The sequence below is a fragment of the Aedes aegypti genome, chromosome 3, assembly GCF_002204515.2.
Source record: "Aedes aegypti strain LVP_AGWG chromosome 3, AaegL5.0 Primary Assembly, whole genome shotgun sequence".
Lineage (NCBI taxonomy): Eukaryota > Metazoa > Arthropoda > Insecta > Diptera > Culicidae > Aedes > Aedes aegypti.
The window spans coordinates 70,450,239-70,474,516 of record NC_035109.1 but is presented as its reverse complement, the minus strand read 5'-3'; positions in this window follow the sequence as shown (position 1 = coordinate 70,474,516).

Here is a 24,278-nt window from a genome sequence, read left to right as displayed (position 1 = left end):
GGCCTATTCAAACATACGTGAGCTTGGTAACCGACAGACCAACCAACCAACCAACCGGTGACAGGATGGTGCATTCATGAAAAATTATGAATGGGCTCCGGGCTCATAAAAATGGTGCACCACACGTAAATATTGCTGCACTTTCCCTTTAGGTTACTGGAGAGGAGACCGAAAGATATAAAAGAACGGCATTTCAGTGCGACAAATGCCAGATGCCGAGAGGTGTGCTGTAACATTCCGTTGTACTCCATGGGCGACCAGGTCATGCAGAAATTCGGGACGAAGTTGGGCCGGTGGTTTCGAATGGGGGGATATGACTTCTACATTGAATTTTCGCTCTGAATTCCGGGTGGAAATGGTAACGACATATGCCGTCAACGAGGCTGGAAATACTGTGACACTACTGTGTCTCAAGCATCATCATACGTGTCGAGGATAATTTTGCGGCCATACTAAAGAGGGATAGTTTTTTGAAACATTTGTCGTGCTTGTTACTTCTCGGTGAAGCAGTAGGGTCACAAATGGGATTTGGACTCATTTCTATATATACTAGACATAAAAAAAAAGTTGAGTTCCACCAACATTCATCAATGAAGTAGACCAGAAACAACGTGAGAGAGGCCTGGCCAAAGGCCATGGTCCAGATAATTTTGAAATTTTGTTATGGACAAAATACAACAAGTATCGGAACTGCCCAAAAACCAGAAGTCGTATTAAAGTTCACGTAATAACTCGTTTATTCATACAGATTACACCAAACCCACAAAACACGGTAGATAAAATCGTCAGATTGATGAGTTTCCTCACATAAAATGCTTTTTTTTCTGAGTTTATTTGCACTTTTGTTTTGTCCCATACACTCGTACAACGTAAGTCAAATCAATCCGTAGCAGCTGACAAATCAACATTTATTATCATAAGTTAAGTCATATAAGATAACAGCTTAGTTCGGTAGAAAATTTTTACACATGCATTGTATACTATTATTCATCACGTAGTATGCACGTATATTGCCTCCACTTTTGTACGTTGAAAACCTTTTCGCGACATATTATAAGTGAAATTGTGCACATGCAAAGCCTCCAAGTGATTTCGTTATACGTGCATTTTGGTTGTCTGGGCATGAGTATGCGTCTCTAATGTGAGCCGGTGGTTACCAACGATGCACAAAAAGCTCATGGTAAAATTTTCATCAGAGAGTTTGCCTTCGTAAATATGCTAGCTACTCCTCCAAGTTATTTTATGACCTTCCTACACACCAAAATTGTATTGCTGTGAACCAGCAATTTTTTGCTAATTTTTTCTGTGCTTTAAATTCAGCAATCGATCCAGCAAAATTGAATTTGCTGGATCTTTCAGCAATGCGAATACGCATAAAAATGACAGCTGTTTTGCTGACCATCCAGCAAATTGTTTTTCATTTTGCTGGATGATCAGCAATTGGGAATCTGCGAATTTGTGCTGCTTTCCAGCAATTGAAAATTTAACCCGTTTGTAAAAATAGTTGATATTTATGACCCTCGCAAATTGTAAGACAATAGGTTTTTACATAGTTCAAACACTTTTATTTCAATCAAACAATCTAACACTTAAGGTGAAGAAGCCAAACCTCAAATTTTCAAGAGCACAAATCTAGAGAACCAGACAGTGGGTTAAGCTGAAAGCTTAATCGATTGGTCACACGCTGGTTGTGACCAATCGATTAGGTTTTCAGCTTAACCCACTGTCTGGTTCTCTAGATTTGTGCTCATGAAAATTTGATGTTTGGCTTCGAAGCATCTTCACCTTAAAACAAATAAAAGAAAACTCAAGTTGTGCGCTTTTGAGGACGGTGGTATATTTTGTCGCCATCCTGTAATACAATCACAAATTAAAATTAAGCAATAATTACAAGTTTTGTACTTACTGAATATTACTCAGAGTTGGATTATCTATCGGATAACACAAAAAAAAACACTTCATCAACAGCTCAAGACAGCCAGATTTCACGCGTGAAAAAAATCGGATTTGTTTTTCGTTTGACAGATCGAACAGATTGCTGGTTTACAGTAAAAACATGATTACTGATGTAAGTTCAGCAATTTTGTTTACTGATTTACGGCATTTTTTTAAATCTGTCAAATAAATAACTGAAAATCAGCAAATCTGAAAACGTTGACAATTATCCAGCAAGTGATATTGCTGACTTTCAGCAAACAAATCAAAAGTGCTGCATGTAAGCAAAACTATGCATTGCTGAAGTAGTTTCAGCAAATGGTATTGCTGAAACATGGATAGAAAATTTGGTGTGTATAATTTTGATCAGATCTCCTTCGAACATTGGCCATTTCATATATGCACAATATCATAGTTATGGTTTGCATCATAGATGCAAATATCTCATCATAAATTTTCCCTCATTTTCCTCAATAGGCATTTCTTGTTAGTTATCGCCACTTACAAGTGGCTTACTTAAAGATACTATTAGGCGGCGTCCACAAATTACGTAACGCTCTAGGGGGAGGGGGAGGAGCTTAAATGTTACGCCTCATACAAAAATTAGAAAATGTTTCATACAAAAAGCGTAACAGGAGGGGGCTGGGGGTCAAAAATATTAAATTTAAGCGTTACGTAATAAATGGACGCTGCCTTATAGTGGTTATTGATTAGTAACACAGTCTGCTCTTCTTTGCTTACCTTTCATTGATGTTGAAGCTGCTATGATTTTGATCTGAATTTTCCCCTTTTTTAAAACATTGACTATTCTTTTGATTCATATAGTTACAATAAGAACTCTGTTCGCACATCAAATCAAGTGCGAAGAGAGTATTGTGGTGCCATCTGTTCTTCGGTATTGACAAACTAACAACATAGTTAAAACTATGGCTGTTGAACATGGCTCCCTTCGGAATAATGCGTTTGGTCATCGGTTCTCGCTCTCTTACAAAACGGCATCGGCGACCATCATCACTATCATCAACGAAGCAGAACAATAACAAAGTTATGAAATCATTACCACCCACTGAAGGTGAATTTCTTCTGTGACTTGAATGTTGTATAGTAGAAATTAGTAAGCATTGTTAAGTAGCGAATTAGTATTTATTTATCGTAATCAAAAGTATTAAAGGCTTACCAGTGCTGCGTAGTGCCTATTAGACATGGGCAAAACGGCTCATTTTAGTGAACGGATCCGATCCGAATCACTCATCTTATTGAACCGGATCTTTTGAACGGTTCAGTGGCTCAGCGGCTCGCAAAAGAAGAGTAAACTGAACTGAGCGAACGGAAAAGAGTGGTTCATTACCTATTACGCGACATGCGTCGTAACTTTCGCTGTTTCATTCTTCGTACATTGTTCCTCAGAAACTCACGATCTACTCGGCCGATTTCCACTACCCGAACCAAAAGGAAGGGGCAAAATGCGCTTTGCCATTCGAGTTGGTTTTTTTTTTCTCTCTATCTTTCACCTGCTTGTATCCAAGTGGACGGGGCTAAATAGTTGTTTGGCTGAGAGTGCGAAGGCGCAGCATACTGTTTTTGCATGTGTGGCGTGGCGCGCAAAGCAAGACACGTCCCGAGCTTGATAATTCAATGTGGATTTTTAAGCCTTAATCTAGTTGATTGAAATATTACATGAGATTTCTAAGAGTTAAATTATAAAACAATAAAAATAACTCCCATAACGAACCATACAGATACTATAATATTTGTTTAACTTTCGCAACAATTTCAAAATGTTAAGGAATGCTCAATATTTAGGCCGCCATTCTAAAGGGGATGGAAAGTTGTCAATTTTCGGAGTTTTCATACAAAAAAGTACCATAAGGTAGGGGCGTTGAAAATGATCAAACTTTGCACATGAAAATGCAAATCTCGCAAGTTTTTCATTTTCAAAACAAGTACTGGCACTCATCGCTCGGGATAATATACTGCAATTTTTTTTGACAGATTTCAGAATGTTTAAAAATATGTTTTGCGAGATTTTTCGATTTAGCTGATATGGGATATTATTTATGACCCAAGTAAACAATAATCGAAATAATTGAAAATGATATCACTTATTTAAATCATGGCCCCCATTATGTTTGCATTGAGGATAAAAAATCATTTTTAGATATAAAAATGTGTTTATGTGAGCAAGGAAAATTGGCTTTCGTCTTGGCATTAACGTCCTCACAGGGACAATTCCCAGGATCTTTTTGTAATGGAAATTTCGTTTACTTCCCTGGGCAAATAGTATTATCGTACCTGCCATACGATATACGAATGCGAAAATGCGGCTTTGGCAAAGGAAGCTCTAAGCTAATAACATTGGAAGTGCTCTTAGAACATTAAGCTGAGGAGCAGGCTCTGTCCCGGTGTGGATATAACGCCTAAATAATGTGTCTTTGTAAAATCCATAATGGAATTAAGTGAATACAATATTAGAAATCAGTGTCAACAGATCTGATATGTAGAAAGGGATCCTTTTCAATGACATCAGCAAGAAAAACACTTCTTTGGGTTCGTCACTTTGCGCTTATATAAGATTTTCCCACCGTTTTGGTGTATAGTAAAGTGGGGCAAAAGTTCGAGTGGGGCAAGAGTTTCTTTTCAAGATTTCTAGCTCAAATCAAAACAAAACGTCTTGGTGATTGGAATACTATTCAAGTAAGAGACTTTCACTCCAAATATCATAAAAATCGATTGAGATTTGGAAAAGTTATGGCTATTTGTTGTTTTTCGACTTGAATATTGTAATATTTGGTAAAACTTTCGATGCATGGAATCGAATGAAGATACCGTAATCCTTAATGTAGTTTTTAGGATATTTCTTAAATATTTAATTCAGTAATGCAAATGTTCCGAGTTTTATATTTTTAAAACAAGTACTGCCACACATAGCTCGTGACTATATACTGTATTTTGTTTTTTTTTTTTTTAAGATTTCAGTATGTTTACAAAACTGTTTTATGTGATTTTTTCATTTAGCTGATATGGGGTAACATTGATCATCCATGTAAACAACGTTCGGATACATTGAAAATGTCGTTACTTACTGAAATTATGGCCCCTGAAGCCAAGCATGATGTGCAAACGCTTACATCTCATTTACTTTTTGAGTTATTTTAAAATTAAAAACACCCCGAACAGCGGAATATGCCTAAAAATAGGCAATATTTTAAGGGAATTCTACATTCTTAACAGTCATTCGTCAATGTTGCCTAATTAAGCATACTTATAAAAGTTTTGACAGCGGAATCGTTTTTGGCGATGCCATTTTTAGTGAGAATCGCATTTTCCTTGCTCATATCGCTTGTAGAACATATGTGAGACATGAATCTTCGGTAGTGTCATTCTTAATCATTTTTCGCAAACTCGACAAATTTACACGTAAAGTTAACGCAATTTTTGCAGAAATCTTGATTTTCAATAGCTCATAAATATAAGAAAGAGAAGCAACATTCATGCTTTGGAAATGTGTCATGAATAAATGATGATACCAACTCATAACGAGATGAGTCATTCCGATCAATGTCACCCCGCTGATCAATGATACCCCGGATGACGGTACAATATTTTTTAATACTTTATGTAAGGGCGTTTCTAGGCCTATCATAAGGATGCTTTGACGAGTATTAGTTTTTGCATAAATGCTTGGAAACAATTTTTGGCCCATAGCGGGGCAAAAGTTCGAATCTACAGAACAAAAGTTCGACCCTAGTATAAACTAACGGAAAAATTTACAAATTGCCTGAAATCCACATATTATCTTCAAATTTAGCAAAATTTGTCTGATCGTACGAAGAGTGTCACAAAAATTTTACATTTCCACTTAGTTTTACGAAAAACTGCTATTTTTTGGGTGTATTACAATTAACCCTGTTTTGGGCATTTTTTGATGAAAATTTAGTGTGTATTTTTCGGCAAACATAAATTTACGACTGGTTTAAAGTATGCCTGTCATAAAAGTATTGATATTTTGTGTTTTAGCCAACGAACTTTTGCCACACACTAGATCAGAACTTTTGCCCCATTGGTGGGGCTAAAGTTCGTTTAATTTTGAAACTTTTATAACTAAAAGTGGGTAAATATTTTGACACAAGTTTGTTTAGCAAAATTATAGCCAATATGTTGAAGGTTCGCTGTATCGTATTTGTTTTGTTTCATCTGCTATTGTTTTCCTGGAAACTTTGATTATACGACTAAGGTAAAACTATTGCCTCGCAATTTGGAGCTGCGAAAAAAATTAAATCAAATCTCAAAAGTCAATCAAGGCATAAAATAACTTATATAACTTCAAAATGTTCATATATAATGCAGATTACATACAGTGTATAAAAATTTGATGAAATATTTATATTCTCAGAGAGCAGGGAGGTGTCTATTTCTCCCGTTTGTTCATTATGCCCCTTATTCCCTTAATTGAAAAACATTCATTTGAAATCCAACTTCTATCCTGGTTCGAATGAAAGATCCTACTATTAGTATAATCCTTGCTTTCTCCTCAAAGCCAGCATTGTTTTCCATTCAACAATTCATTATCCGTGTCACGCCAAACTTTGTACGGATTATGACAAATCGGCTCCATTAGTTTTGGCCGTCGACAAAATCGAATAAAATAAAACAGAGAGAGATGTTGAACAGTATCAAAACTTTCCGCAAACTATGCAAACTTTTCACGCCTTCCCTCCAACCAAGAACATAATATACGGAGATAACGAAAAAATATGACTGAAAATACAAAGAGCAGACGGGGAAAAAACTTTCTGCAAAACTTCTAGGCAACTGGTGCAGCACGCTGAGAGTACCTAAATCTTTCTGCAACCATTCCCTCGCCCTCGAGGAAATCCACGGCCCTATAGTGATACACCAATTGCGAAAATACGACGCCGCGCCGGGTTAAGGTGCAGGAGAGCGAAATGTGGAACATTATTTAAACAAAAGCCATCCTATCCCCGGGATGTTGCATTTGAAGTGCTGGAGTTGCTCTGGAGTGTGCCCTTTTTCTGACACCGTGCCAAGAAGCGTTAAGTGTGGAACCGACTTGTGTTACGTCCCGCCAAGTGTACTCCGAGGAGGAAAGAAAACAATTTAGATTAAAAGTTTGATGTAATCTCGTTTTCAATTTAATTTTTATAATAATAGTAATTTAAAGTTTTCATTCCTGGCGCACCGTTCCCTCTGTACCGTCGTGACTCCGCTCCATCTTTCGTAAGTAGTTTATGTAGATAATAGTTTTTTTTTGTTCTGCAGCTTACTTTTCCGCTCGAGTGGGAAAAAGTGCCACTAGCCAGCCGGGAGGCAAACTCAAGTCGCTGCTCCAGCACCTCGGATAAATGGCTATGAAAAATGCTTCAAAAGTTTTGCGCCAACCTGCATGGCGTCGGCGGCGGCAGTGGCGTCGGGATTTAAATAACTAATTGAAGAAAGTTGACCCGACAGCGACGTGCAGTTGGCACCACTGAAGCAACAACTCTTGTTTCGGTGAATTGTGTGGTGGGCACGGTGTGTCTGAAACCATTATTAACCGTTATATGTCCAAGAATATAGCATCTACCGTAACCATTCGAAAGATATAGTATTGAAGCATCTTGTCCGTGAATTTGAAAATATTTTAAATAGGACTTTTGGACTTTTTTGGAAGGGGCATTCACATGCTTCAGAATATTCCCTAACTGAGAATTTATATCAATTTGTAAATCAATCAAAAAATCATCAGGTTTGCATTAAGCATTTGAAATGTGCACCTAAACATCTTCTCCGTAAATTTTAAATCATTTTTATTAAGACAATCAGTAGTTACAGTGATTTGGATTTTGAATATTATTTCCATGAAGAGCTCACGTGTATGCCTCTGGTATACTAATGTCTACGAGCGCGATCCTCGTCATTCAAACGATAAAGTATTTAACCCCTCAACGGCCAGTGTCACCTCTAGGTGACACCTGTTTTGTTTAGCTTGTCAAAAACCCAATTCTAATTTGACTTCCATGAAAATAGTTGCAAATGAAAGCTATACTTATCCAGTTTGATTTTTGCTTAGATTGGTCCACATCAATCCGGTGTGGCCACCGGGATTCGACTCCAAGCTGAAAAAGTCCGTGGGAAAAAAAAAATCCATGTTTTACTATTAATGATAGTAAATTAGGGCCCATAATGCTATATCATCATACTTATTGACAGTATCCGATTTTGTTATTTACCTCGTTCAAAAGTGAATTGGTAAAATGAACGGAATTGAAAATTTATAATATAATTTAAAAAATAGTTTTCAAAGATATGTTAACATTTATGCCCATACTGGCTACAGAACTAGTTCATATTACAACATATTTTGCAAATCTACACATATTTATAATCTGGAAAACAGCCCCATTTGTAGCCTCGGAGGTTTTCCTTAGAATCATTTCTTGTCAGTACGATTTGTTTACCGTCAAACGGGGCTATTTTTGATTCCGGGGGCTACTTTGGACACTCGCCTTCTGGATATATTTGCAGCATAAATATGAATGTGAGCCATTTCACGTCTTCAGTACTTTTATTAACCAATATATGCTCTACAACCAGGCATGACCTTTTTGACGTAGAAGTACGTCTTTCTTCTCTATACAGGAGTGAAATTGGAATTTCAAAACCAAGAGCGTTACGTTGGCATGAAATATTTTAAACGTTTATAACTTTTCGCTGGCTTAACGAAATTTCTTGATTAGCACCTCAATCGAAAGACAAGACATCAAAGTTTCATGTCGTTTACTTACTGAATCCCACATACCTGTCCAAATAGATTAATAACTGTTTTAAAAGAGAACGTTGATTTCAAGCAAATCTATAAATAGGGGTGGCTAGAGAAAATTTGACGTCATTTGCTTTTCACTCTCCGATTGGCTCGCATCTCAGCAGGCGACAGATCGGCTTGCTCTGACCGGGCGTGCTTCTCAGGCACAGACATCGATAGCGAAGGACCCCCCGTTTGTCTTGCTTCGATCAAATCAAACTGTCGAGCGAGCGAGAGAAGATGCCATCCGAAGCTAAAGCCATCACCGCTGCCACCGCCAAGAAGAAGAAGAGGAAGCAGTCCACAGGAAAATTTGCGGTCGAACTGTGAACATGGTCGGGCGAGTCATTCTCGCTTTGTGGTTCACCGCTTGTTCGCTTTCACCCAGCCATCGTCATCGCCGCCACAAATTTCATCGGCCAAGGAGCTGTTGGCCCGCACTTTAAGATTTCGACTCGTGATAAAATCAGCATTGGTGGTCAAGAAGCAATCCCGTTAGGAACAAATACCAGAAGCCCCCTGAGTTGCTGGTCCGAGGAGCTGCTAATCGAGCATCGGACTAGTGAAATCGCTCAAGATTGCAAGAGTGAGCAACGTTTCCAGCCACGAAATATTTAGCTGGTTCGTCGTATAAGCAAATAACTTGCTCATAGCTAACAAAGCCATCGGCCCTTTTCAGGGCCATCAAATTAGTGGAAAAGAGTTAAAAGAGAAATATTTCCGACTTTATTTACGACTTCTTATATTCCTAAATAAATTTCACAACTTCATACAAAATTTCATTTGTCATGAATAATTTATGACTCAACATTTTGAGACTGTAATCGCGGATGCTGCTTCAGTGCCGTCGGGGTGAGTACTCAACATTTCACAACGATTGTAAAATAGAGTGGGTTTTCCAACAGAGCCTTTTATGTTCCATATTTTATGGGAACACTTTGATTAGGAAAATTATCCCATGTAACAAAATTTTGACATATTTAGAATGCTTTTGAAAAGACATTCTCATTGAACAGTTGTAATAATTTTGGCACCATTTGGATCATAAATTTACCGTCATGACAAATTAAATTTTGTATGAAGCTGTGAAATTGATTTAGGATTATAAGAAGTCATATATAAAGTCGGAAATATTTCTCTTTTAACTCTTTTAACTCTTTTCCATCGGCCCTTTTCAGGGCCATCAAGGCTTTGTTAGCTTTGATGCTCTTACAGATAAATAACACTGCGGGATGTTATCAGTTGATTGCAATGGTCAAACGGGGAATCCTCAACTCAAATGTATAAATTTGAGCAAGTTATTTGCTTATACGACGAACCGAAAGTTTCGTGGCGTAGATGGCGCACAACAGTAACAGGTAGTGGATCACCGGGCTTAAGTCGAAATCTGATGATGGCGGCGATGACGATGGCTGGGTGAACGCAAACAAGCGGTGAAGCACAAAGCGAGAATGACTTGCCCGACCGTGTTCACAGTTCGACCGCAAATTCACCTGTGGACTGCTTCCTCTTCTTCTTCCTCTTGGCGGCGGCAGCGGTGATGACTTTGGCTTCGGATGGCATCTTCTCTCGCTCGCTCGACAGTTTGATTTGAACCAAGCAAGACAAACGGGGAGGTCCTTCGCTATCGATGTCTGTGCCTGAGAAGCACGCCCGGTCAGAGCAAGACGATCTGTTGCCTGCTGAGATGCGATCCAAGCGAAGAATGGAAAGCAAATGACGTCAAATTTTCTCTAGCACCCCTATTTATAAATTTGCTTGAAATCAACGTTTTCTTTTAAAACAGTTATTAATCTATTTGGACAGGTATGTGTTATTCAGTAAGTAAACGACATGACCCTTCGATGTCTTGTCTTTCAATTGAGGTGCCATTCAAGGAATTTCGTTAAACCAGCAAACAGTTATAAGAGTTCAAAATATTTCAAGCCAACGTAAGGCTCTTGGTTTTGAAATTCCAATTTCACTCCTGTATAGAGAATTTTTATTTTACTTTCAAACTGTGCGGCATAATCAAATGCAAACGTATTCAGTTCCCGATGGTTAGTGCCTGTGCTTTTACTGTTCATAAGTCGCAAGGTGGAACTTTCCCCGAGGTCGTGTACGACTATGACAAAAGCCAGGATCTGCAATTGGTATATGTTGGTTTGTCGCGGGTTACTTCACTGCAAGGACTATTTTTGACAAACTCTTCCTTTTGACGTTAACTACGTCTTACGGCAATATACTGGGTGTCAATTGAAAATCTAAAATTTTGCGACCGTCACGAAATTATGAAAGATTTTGAACGCTAATAACATAGTCATTTATCGATAGATTTTAAAAAATTTCCCACCAATCGGTCGGAAATGTATACAGCAATTTCCTCGAATGGAGAAAACTATTGAATATCGACAATAAACTATTGAAAATTTGGAAAATGTCGACCCCCTTTTTACGCAACCAATCACGTGCAAGCAGTTTTCCACGCTTCTTTTGCGTTCCGCTTCGCACTATAAAAACAGACCGATTCCTGCTTCTTCGCTCATTCTTCTTTTTGCCGTCAGACTGTGAACATGGTCGGCGAGCAAGTCTCGAGTGCCTTTCGCATTCTCAGCTTAGTTTTCAATGGAACGCGAATGGAACAACAACACGCCGCCACGACTGAAGCCGCTTGTTGAAGCGCCCATAGTCATCGCCACCGCAAACCTCATCGGGCTAGGAGGATTGCAACCAGTGCGCCGTCAAAGTGTGTCCGTGTTACGCAAATTCAACAATTCAATCGGCACTTTTCAGAGCCAGCAAATGTGTTTTAAAGAGTTGATTGTGTAATATTCTTTAATTTGTTCGAGATGGCTGAAGAAAATCGACCAAAGCCGCCAAAATGTGTCCGTGTTACGCAAATTCAACAATTCAATCGGCCCTTTTCAGAGCCAACAAATGTGTTTTAAAGAGTTATTTGTGTAATATTCCCTAATGTGTTTACCACATACTTGCTATAATCTCTTAATGCAATTTGAGGATGTTTCCGAGGACGCTGCTGCAGTGCCGTCGGGATGCAATAACAGCATAATGCTAATCTTGTAATTCCCTTACCCAGACATCAGTTTCATATAGCCTATTTCCCAGATAAGAAAACGAAGAATTTGAAAGGAGGAGCATCACCTGCTATTCTAAGAGTATAAAGCATCCCTTCTTCGTTGAATTCGGTCTCATTCTGTTTTCGCTTTCGAGCTGGTAAGAGCTCCTCCAAACCTGCTCAGCTCCTCGCTACCAGAGGCAAGCTGTTGATCACCAAGCGGCGGCAAGTTTGTACGAGATGGCTAAAGAAAATCGAACAAAGCCGCTTGTTGAAGCGCACATCGTCATCAGCACCGAAAATCTCACCGGGCGAGGAGGATTGCAACCAGTGCACCGTCAAAGTGTGTCCGTGTTACGCAAATTCAACAATTCAATCGGCACTTTTCAGAGCCAGCAAATGTGTTTTAAAGAGTTGATTGTGTAATATTCTTTAATTTGTTCGAGATGGCTGAAGAAAATCGACCAAAGCCGCCAAAATGTGTCCGTGTTACGCAAATTCAACAATTCAATCGGCCCTTTTCAGAGCCAACAAATGTGTTTTAAAGAGTTATTTGTGTAATATTCCCTAATGTGTTTACCACATACTTGCTATAATCTCTTAATTCATCTCATAGCATCATACAACAATTGATTTATTACGAATAATTGACAATACGGCAATTTGAGGATGTTTCCGAGGACGCTAGGATGCAATATATTTTCTATTGTTAAGGAATGATTCACATATTACGTAACACAAAATTTGCCAGCTTTGGTTCCCCTTCTTTCCCCACGTAATGAAAGATTTTAAATTTTGACGTTAAGGTGAAGATGAATCGAAGCCAAACCTCAAATTTTCAAGAGCACGGATCTGGAGAACCGAACACCCGTTTGAGCTGAAAACTTAATCGATTGATCATCGCCAGCGAGTGACCAATCGATTAAGTTTACAGCTTAAACGGATGTTTGGTTTTCCAGATCCGTGCTCTTGAAAATTTGAGGTTGGCTTCGATTCATCTTCACCTTAACTACGTCTTACGGCAATATACTGGGTGTCAATTGGAAATCTATAATGTTGCGACCGTTACAATATTTAGTTTGAACTAAAGGAAGGCTGCAAATATGACAATCGACTTAAATTCAAATGCAGAAAATCACTTGGCGTAGTTAACGTCATGCGGTCGTGTCTTGTACACAACCCCCACTGATTTCACGCCAAAGGCAGCAATTCTCCCAAGAGGGTTGACTTAAGGAATGAGCTGCAGCGCTTAGGCAATCATCGATTAGTGACGCTTTGAGACGAACTGCGTGGAATACTGGATCATAGCGGCCAAGCCTGCATATTGATGAGTATCAATGTACAATGGATATTGCTACAGATCAAAGCACTGAACCGATACTATCGATTCTCACGATCGAAGCACCCGAGCTATCAAACATCTAATCTACTGGAGGAGTTTGGCGAACTACAGCTGGAGCCAGAAACCGATCACCCAACAAAGCATCACAAGGAAGCAACGACCAAACAAACAAATTCAATCATCTGACATTATTCCTGGAACACCAAACACTGGTTCTCTGAACCACAGAACGACAAATGGTTCATTTCAGGACTACCAAAATGAGTCCAAAAAGAGTTAACTTCTGAAAACTTCATCCGATCAATAACAACACGGAACTAGTACACTTACAAATTCATACACATGACAAATCAAATTATTAATCATCGTAGTTCTACGTCAACCCCGCGGTAATGTAATAGACATTACCCACCCCAATTTTTTGGAATAACATCAACAATAACAGGATAAACAAGAAAATGTTTCCAAAAAGTCCGAACAAATATTTGCAAGGTACAAAACATTTGCTATGTAAGCCTTGTTGGAATTTTTCACATATCGTGCAAAGTTGTTGGGAGCATCACAAAACTATCGTATAGTCATGTTTCAAAGAAACTTTCGATAATTTAATGTTGAAAATTGCTGTTTTATGAAAATAATCGATAAATGGTCTTAATGTTACAACCTTTATTTTAGTTTAGAGTGTTGGTTTGTACATTTTACAACACACATAAAATTAAACTAAGGATTCAGAAAAGTGAATATCAACAAAACATATGTATTCTATTACTTATGAACAGCAAACTCACAACATTATCTTAAAACAAAAATGTTCGGTCATATTTTTCATGAATCCACAGTACAAAATTATTGCGTACATCATCTGCTACAAATAAACTATTCTCACGCCATCTCAAAACTATTGAGAACCAAAATGCATGTAAGATAAGCAAAATTTCAATCATGTACGATCTTGCGAAACTTATTCTCATACTTTATGGATGACACTTTAAACAAAAAATACTTTTATTAACAGGAATTGATGAAACTCTTCTACATATCATTCATATAACATCAAGAATCAGAATGAATGATTTTGTACAAAACTCATTTATCATCGCAGTACTTGGTAGTTACATCATTCGTATGTATCAACTTAAACAGTCTGACAGTTCCATTTAAAAGAAGGTAATCTTGAAGTTACAAACCAAAACTGTGAAGAGCATATTACGCAGAAAAATGTTATATGTGTGTAATTTTTTGAGCTTTACAATTTTAGAAATTATGTTTGTCGATGAAAAAACGTTCACGAACAACATAATGCACGATAATCCATTTAATCTGTTTAAAATTTATGAGAACAAACCATTGAATTATCAAATTGTATTGATTTCTAAAAGTGTCCAAAGTAGCCCCTTTTTTGTTTTGAAGGACACATTTTTTTTCGCTATTCAAGCAATATTTTTATTTCTCAATGGATTTGCCTCTTATTTTGCACATTTGTTAAGCACATATACAACTTAGATATATGCCGGAATTATCGAAATCTATCCATAATTCTTAGAGCTACAAATCCTCAAAGTTGAAGAATATGAAAATAATGTCAAAAGAAGCCCCGTTTGACGGTATCCATATCTTCAACATTATTCAAGTACCGTAATTTCGGGTGAAATTGATCAATTTTCACGGTTTTTCTAGACTGTTTTCTATAATGTTAACTTGGCATTGCTAACAAAATAAATGCAGGAAAACAAGTATGAAGGTGAGCCTCATCGACTTATGTATAGAAATTTTCTAACAAATGTCATTTTAGTGTTAACAAATACTGCCCATAACTGCATAACAGTCACATTCGACATTTTTGGAAATTTCGAGTTAATACCGGGGAGAGTCATCAAATAACAAATACTTTCGATCCACTTACTAAAATCTGTGAGATTGTTCTAGAAAATTCGAAAAAAAATACCAAGTTGTTTTGTCACATTGGCAATTGTAACCGCATAACAGTCACATTGAGATTATACATGAGCCTTATAATGCAGTGGCAACGAAATTTCTATCAGAATTTTTTTCTGACTATTCACCCAATAAACGATATGAGTTGTACAAAATTTCAGCCTCAAATAAACACTTTTGAATTCTTAGTGATTTTTTGAAATATCAGTTCCCTCCCATACTGCAATAAAATGCAAACTTGGTATCCCATTTACTCAATGCCTACTTTTGTCCAATGTTACAAATATGCAGTTATGGGCAGAATAGCTCTAAAATAAAAAATCAGAGGATCTCATTTCGGGGTGAAATTGATCACTTGTCAATGCCATTGTTGTTAGTTTTCAAAACAACGCTACATGATAAATTTGAGCTCCCTGAATCCGAATATGCTTGTCAAATTCTTAACAATGCAATATTTATATAAATAACGAATAGTTAAATTTCAAGAAATACGCGAGAAACGCCTAACTGTATGCAATTTCGTAAGGAATTCAATGATATCTAACAGAAATTCAATTATTTCAACCATATGAGCTAATTGGTACGAGTTTTGGTGATGAAATCTGGTTTGGAGGTATATCTCAAGCATCCTCACAAACTTTCAGGTTCATACCATGTTCAAATCCTTACTTACAAATAGAAGTTCATAGGTGTTTGTCAATACTGCACCGCGCATGATTTTGAAATTTTACATTATTTTCATAGTAATAAACATTCTTTAACGCAAAAAACTTCACAACACACAATTTGACAATAGTTACAACAAACAACGTTCATTTATTGCAGCTTTCATTGATATTTGTGCTTTATTACGAACAAATAAAATCGTGTGATACGATGATCAATTTCACCCTTCTGATCAATTACACCCGATTTTACGGTACCCCCTTTTCAAGCTCTTTCTTACTACACTACTGAAAAAAACATTGAGTTTATCTCGAGTTCTATGGTAAACTATGAAATAAACGGAATATTGGCACCAAGACAAACTAGGTTTTATTGGAAAAGTATGGCAAGAAAATCCTATCCTGGTTGCGCCTATGGCTTTCAAAATATATCATAATCATACATCAATGCCTATACTGTTCGCTATCATTGAAATGAGTACTTAAAAAATGTCTTTGTCAGATTTGCAATTAACTCAATAATAATATATTCGTACAAAATTGCCCCCTTCAGAGCCCCTCCTGGGTACACCACTGGTCCATCACCCAAAAGGCTTTGGGGTTTTTCATATTTCGACATGTAGAATCTAACAAAAATAGACCGGTTGAAACCCCCCTGTAACACCATCGTGACCTTCCCTTGTGAGAAAAAAATAATTTACCGGTTCAAAAAGCAAACAAAAATAAGGTTCACAAGTGCATCTGGGAAATGAATCGGTTCAAAAAGTTACAAATTATAGCAGAAAATTTCAGCAGATATCTTCTGCAATAAAAATTATAGATTTTACCGGTTCAAAAGTGAACCAGTAAATTGAAATGCTTTATCAAAAACAAAATTAAGCATAATATTTTTCCAAACATCGAAAATAAATTTTGAGCAAATCAATATGTATCAAATCAAATAATAACATACAGTTGCTTCTCCACATCTCAATATCGAAAGGACCATCGAGATAAGGAGAGATCGATACAAAGAACATTAATTAAATGAACACTCGATTGAAAATCACTCCATTACAAGGAAAATAATAAACAAACAAACTTCAATTCAAGTTACCAAATTGTTCTGAATCGCTTTATCTGGTCTAGTAATCTTTGATACTGTTCACATCGGCAAATAGAGAGAAAGTTGGGAACAAAACATCATGCTGTCTACTCCATCACAAATACATTGATGGCGATAGGCTATGGATATCACTGATGGGTTAAGTTTAGCCTTGAATTAAGCAGTTAAAATGGCAATTTATCAGTAGGATATTTTTGACAGTGTTGCAGATAGATTGAAACTATTTGTTGGTCACTGTATAACATTACACGTTGATTATCATTATCATAAAAAAATGTTCAACTGAGAAGAATCACTAACTGCCTAAGTTTTCTTATATGCTGGCTCAAAAGTGAATCGATAAAATGAACCGGTTTAAAATATGACACGACTCAGCGACAGCGACATAACTTCCATCAAAATAAAACTGAAGTTTTTCTGGTTATCTTCTGGAATAAAAAAAAGTATTTTACCGGTTCAAAAATAAATCGGTAAAGTAGGAATAATCTACTATCAAATGTCAACAGTAAACATACAGAATATTCTCTAAAATAAAAATAAATTATTTAACCGGTTCAAAATTAAATCGGTAGAATGAATCGGTTCAAAAAGTTACACATTTCAGTTTACGATTAAACTTCTACCAAATTATAGCAGCAAACATCAGCGGTTCTTCTTTTTGGCATTAACGTAATCATTGGGACAAAGCCTGCTTCTCAACTTAGTGCTCTTATGAGCACTTCCACAGTTATTAACTGAGATTTTTTTGTCAAAGTTGTCATTTTCGCATTCGTATATCGTGTGGCAGGTACAATGATACTCTATGCCCAGGGAAGTCAAGGAAATTTCCATTACGAAAAGATCCTGGACCGACCGGGAATCGAACCCAGACACCTTCAGCATGACTTTGCTTTGTAGCCGCGGACTCTAACCACTCGGCTAAGGAAGGCCCATCGTGCGCTGCTTTAAAATCGATGGTGATACGCGTTGCGACCTGGTATTCACAGGATTTCTGAAGAATTTTTAGTATGGTGAAGATTCGGACCGTCGTCGGGCGGTCGTTGAAAAAATTGAGAGTATCTCTCACTTATCGCTCTCTGCAACAAACATGATCCGCCAAACGTCATAAGAGTCTGTTTATCGTCTACTGCTACAGTTCTTATTATAACGGGGCACTCCTCAAAATAATGGAAATTACTGTGGATGTACAGTGCTGTTCTGAATAATAGCAGCGGATGCCGATTTTCATACAAAATGCTCAACTTTGACATGCTGTAGTTTTGTTCCCTTTCAAGCAATCGAGTTGAAATTTTCTCCACAGAACTACAAATATGCCCAATTTTGTAAACACAAAATTTCAAAATTTTCTAAGCCCCTGCCGGAAAGTGAGATACTAGGTGAAATTGTTCGAAAAAATAGCAGTTTTAAAAATTTGAATTTCGGCTTGACATTATAGTTTTAAATTGTTTATCACTTACCATTGGAACAATCTCCTCCTACTTATCAAACCTACATCTAAACCGAAAATGTTTAAAATATTTGTAGAAGAAAAATTTTAAAATGAAAAACTGCTATTTTTCCGAAAAATTTCACCTAGTGTCTCACTTTTCGGCAGGGACTCAGAAAAAACTGAAATTTTGTAGTTACAAAATTGATCATATTTGTAGTTCTGTGGAGAAAATTTCAGCTCGATTGCTTGAAAGGGAACAAAACTACAGCATGTCAAAGTTGAGCATTTTGTATGAAAATCGACATGCGCTGCTATTATTCAGAACAGCACTGTAATTCATAGTACACTGTAACCTCAATTTACGAACTAGATCGGGGGTGCGTAAATTGAGTTGGTGCGTAAAACGAGGGAGCTCAGCTCGTAAAACGAGGTTTTGCCGTTTGGGGTCTACTTGTATGAAATTGTATGTATGTCTACTTGTAAGAAAAATATGCTCTTTTAGTATAATTAACATATTATTAATACATTGCGTTCTTGATCAGGCTAGAATGTGTGCAAGTTAAGGTCTCTTTGGAGTTTGGGCATATGATTCAACATGGGTTAACGGAGATCAATTTATCATTTCTATGTAAAAAAATGTCTCACAATACTGGACCCTAGAAGATTGTTATATTTTTAAGAAGCGTTTGCATTGTCAGATCCAAGTTTTGGTAACTAAGTGAGTACAACAGGTGTCCTAGTTCATCCAGAAACTTCCTGGAATATATACCTGCAATGTACTGGCATATTTAGCGATCCTTTGATGTTTTTTTTTTATATGACACAGGCCCTTATCTATTCATAGTAGTAAAATGAGTATTTTTATAATAAGTGCCAATGTCCTAGGCCCGCCAAGGACTCCATTGAATATAGGCCTTGGGATCTACGACCGAAATAAGAGAATAGAGGTTATTTTTCAAATACTCCACAGGCCCCTAACCATCCATGTGAGTAAACGGTGTATTGTAATAATTTGTGCGGATGTCCTAGGTCCTCCGAGGACTCCATTGAATATATGCCTAGGGATCTACGACCGAAATAGAGATTAGAGGCTAGTTTTCAAATACTCCACAGGCCCCTAACCATCCATTTGAGTAAACGGTGTATTGTAATAATAATCCAACGATTATCCCAAACCAGAGGTCGCCATCTTGGATTCCAAAATTGCGTCGGACATCGATTTTCGTCATCCCCTCGTCGTGCCCGTTCCTAAAATACCCATATTGTATGAGTTTCCAACGATTTCCAAAAACCAGAGGTCGCCATCTTGGATTCCAAAATGGCGTCGGACATCGATTTTCGTCATCCCCTCGTCGTGCCCGTTCCGAAAATACCCATATTGTATGGGTTTCCAACGATTATCAAATACCAAAGGTCGCCATCTTGGATTCCAAAATGGCGTCGGACATCGATTTTCGTCATCCCCTCGTCGTGTCCGTTCCGAAAATACCCATATTGTATGAGTTTCCAACGATTTTCAATAACCAGAGGTCGTTATCTTGGATTCCAAAATGGCGTCGGATATCGATTTTCGTCATCCCCACTTCGTGCCCGTTCCCAAAATACCCATATTGTATGGGTTTCCAACGGTTTTCCCCAACCGGAGGTCAAGAATTCCCCACAGAATTGTCAAAACTGATTAACGCACTGCGTAAAAAAAGTGACGTAAATTAAGTTTACTTCGTAAAAAAAGTGACTTAAATTGAGGTAGCGTAAAAAAAGACTTGAGGTTATAGTGTATGACTGAATAACGCATGATGCAAATGATAAAACGACACAAAAATGTGTCCTTGAAGATGTATTGAACAAAAATTGTAATTTTACACGTTAAAGGACACGAAAACGCTGTCACTATAATCAGCATTTCCCGAATCAGACGCTATGGTATTTGAAACATGACATAAATTCACGTCGTACGGCTCGCTTCTTTTATGAGCGTAGACATGGTTCGCATGGTTTTTTCGGAGTGTGATGGGTAACAGTGCCTGACATAACCCATCTAAAGAAGCTCAAACCCTTGAGGACCCTTGTTATCAGAAGCTCGGGGATTGTTTATGATGTTAATACAGTAAAACGGTGTTCGGTCATTTTTCCGAACGGAATTTGGCCGAATGCCATCTGGCCGAACGGACCGTTTGGCCGAATGCCGTTTGGCCGAATCACGAACAAATAAAATCAAATTGCTGCAACGCTGATGTGTAGGATTCAGGGTTCCGGGTCATTTGGACGATTGGCATTCGGCCGAATGCCGTTTGACCAAACGCCATTTGACCGAAAGGTTCATTTGGCCGAATGCCGTTTGGCCGATATTGAAAACAATAGTGAACTACAGTTAGCATGCATTCGTAATGAATTTCAAAACTGAATTTCAAAGAACAGTTTATTCTGGAAGAAGGATAATTCATCATTGATATACAGCTAAGTGTTAGTGTTAGTTCAAGAAACAGTCAATACTGAAAGAACAAGTAAGCAATTATTACCTTCTTTGCTAGCGACAATAGCTGCCAGCATAGGTTTGTAGTCGGCTTTTGACAGTTACTAAAACGGTTTACGACTTATTCGTCCTTCTGTAGAATCAAATGGTTTCAATCTGTTTGATAGTTTTTAGTAAATTAATTATTTTGAAGCAACCACAAGTTTGTCTTCTTCTTTTCACAATGGAGAAACAGTGAGATTCTTCCCAAGTAATCACAAGCATTAAGGTATTACCGTATTCAAACTTTAATTCAACGAATGCAATGCATCATTGCTTTTATTTTGTAATATGCGTGCAGTAATGCTTTAATTCCATTTTATGGTCACCATATAATGCTTCATTGCATCATCTTACTCAACGCTTCATCGCAACAAAAACGGCAAGATTGCAATGCTCTGTTTATCGTAAATCTTTACCTCACTCAGGAAAATATACTATAGAAATACTTGAATATCCCTTACGAAAATTCACCACAAGAAATCGGGTTGAAATTCGTAGATTTGTCTTATTAGAAACCAGAATTTGAAAACAAAAAAAAAGCAATCACCTGGAATTGAACCAAAAACCTTACGATTGATAGGCCCGTGCGTACACCACACGCCTATCAACGACTCAATGTACCGAGATGCTAAAACGATGCATAAAACGTGAAGATGAGCAACCGTTTTAGCCCCACACAATGAAAACAAAACAAAATCTCAACAGCAAAAAAGCGACAGCCGCGGAAAACTTGGAAGTGCAACAGTCATGTCTACCAACTTATTACACACTTCACCCCAAATTGGACTATCACTAAATTTGTGGAGTGCAGTAAAAGTGTGATAAGCGTGCACGCTTGCATCTGATCATCTCAACGTATTTGGTGCACTTGTTCCTTGAACCACAAGAAATAAGTGCCCTAAAAACACCATCATGATTCGACGTAGCCCTGAGCAGCGATTGCACTTTGAGGGAGCTTACACATTTGGAACGATCCAACTTGGAGTGAAATCGACAATATGTATCACTGCCAACGAAAGCACGCTGCTTGAAGTTGCACAATTTTCCCGGCCAAAACATGCAGCATTCATGGTCCGGAGGATAGGCGCAGCGAGTCATCGAAAACATCTCACAATTAATTTGGGTTCGAACCTCAGCAAAGGAAGGAACCAAAATACACATATGAATCAAACAAAAAAAAAGATAGACAAATTAGTTCGTAAGCATATCCAATGCGCAAAAAAAATACAATAATATTTTTGTGTTTCTATTTTTGGTCTTAAAATAATGATTTCCTTCATGCATTAAATACACTTTGACTGAAGCTTTTATACGGTACAGGCAGTAACTATACTTTGGTAATTGCTAACATAGAGCTAGGAAATGTAGCCATATTTACACTTTAATAACGGCCTTTTCCACTTTAATACTGTATTAATGAGACACGTAATGCAGTTTGTCTTTATATGCCATATTTTATAGTAGCATATGAAGTGATATTGATGCAACTATATACAGCTGTACGGTTACTTGGGTTTGAAGTAAGTGTTCACCGAGTCATACGGTTTTCTGACATATCAAATCAATGATGCAGAGTTCAGTTCACACGTTGCCTTCTTAATCTTGGAGGAGAATGACATCTCACCTTACCAGTGTGCTAGAATATATGTTTTTAATAAGATTTCTTATGAACGTATTATAAGCCTTGATTCCAATAACTATGAAAGAATATTTCATTATGAAAGAACAGCTTATGACTAAAAGAAATAAAAATCTCCTATACATATTTATGTAAGTGTAATATAAATAATTGTTATATCAGTATAACTATAAAGAACTGCCGATGACTTAAAGAAGGTGAAATTCCCTATTACAATATAAGCTACATTATTGCCAATAGTAAAAAAACTGGTACAAATCGAAAGAATAGCCTATGTTTTAAAGAAGGAAAAATTTCTGATGAAATTATCAAAATAACACTTGAACCCTTGCACACCGTTGGTAACCCAGAAACCATTAACTTAGATCCTTGATGCGAGTTCACAACTTCGTCCTGAATGAACGGATCGTTTTAATTGTATTATTGGAGCTCTTATAAAGCGACAAACATGACGTCCAACCAGATCATAATTCAACATCAACAAATTAATAAGCTGCTCAGTTATTGGGCCACACTTATGGACCCCACACATCAGCGTTGAAAATATTTAATTTTTTTTTGTAATTCGCCCAAACGGCATTCGGCCAAATGGCGTTTGGCCAAACGGCATTCGACCAAATGGCCGGACACTGTGTTATTAAGCTCCATGGAAATGATTAAAACGGCCCGTCGATTCAGGACGAAGTTGTAAACTCTACACATCGCGTCACTCTATGCTTGTTCAGTTCATTCGTCTCTGGGTTAACAACGGTGTGAAAGGGTTTCAAGTGTTTAAATGATTTCATAAAAATCTTTTACTTCTTTTAAACATAGGCTTTTTTTCGAGGTAGACTAATTTCATTACTATTGACAATAATTTGGCTTATATTTTAATTCGGAAATTTCCTTTTTCAAATCATCGGCAGTTTTGTGTAGTTGTACTGATAAAACGATTACAGTTGTGTTCAGAATAATAGTAGTGAAAGCCTATTTTCATACAAAATGCTCAACTTTGGCATGCTGTAACTTTGTTTCCATATGAACAATCGGCATGAAATTTTGGCAGTGAACATGAGTATATTTGCTCAATTTCATCATCACAAGATTTGAAAATTTTCACACTACCGGCTAAAAAGTTAAGCACCAGGTGAAATCGCTCAAAATAATAGTAGTTTTTGTTTTATAAATCTTTGTTCAGCAACAATTTGATAAAAAATTTGCTTGTTTATACATTTATAGCTCGGGTGAAAATGGTTGAATCGATATATAAAAAAAATTAAAATGCTCGAAATACAGCAGATAATTAAATTATTAAAACTACTATTATTTTGAGCGATTTCACCTGGTTCTTAACTTTTTAGCCGGTAGTGTGAAAATTTGTTAATCTTGTGATGATGAAATTGATTATATTTTTAGTTCACTGCCAAAATTTCATGCCGATTGCTCATACGAAAACAAAGTTACAGCATGCCAAAGTTGAGCATTTTGTATGAAAATAGGCTTTCACTACTATTATTCTGAACACAACTGTATATGAATTACACTCCCTTAAATGTTCATAAGAGATTTTTCCTTCTTTTGATCATAGGTTGTTCTTTCAAGAGGAAAGTATTATTCATAGTTTTTGGGTTTGAGGCTTATAATACATTCATGAAGAGTCTTATTCATAAAATATTTTTTTCCAAATGGGGTTCGGATAAATGACCCTTTCGGCCAAATGGCATGCAGCCGAATGACCCGGAACCGAGTATAAAACCTATTCCTGATGGTAATTAAGCGAGAAAAATGAGTTTCATTATCGCTCTCTCTTTGGGGCTCTTCTTCGCTGCTGGTAGTATCAGGTAGTAGGTCAGGTGGAAGGAAGTTTATCAAGCTTG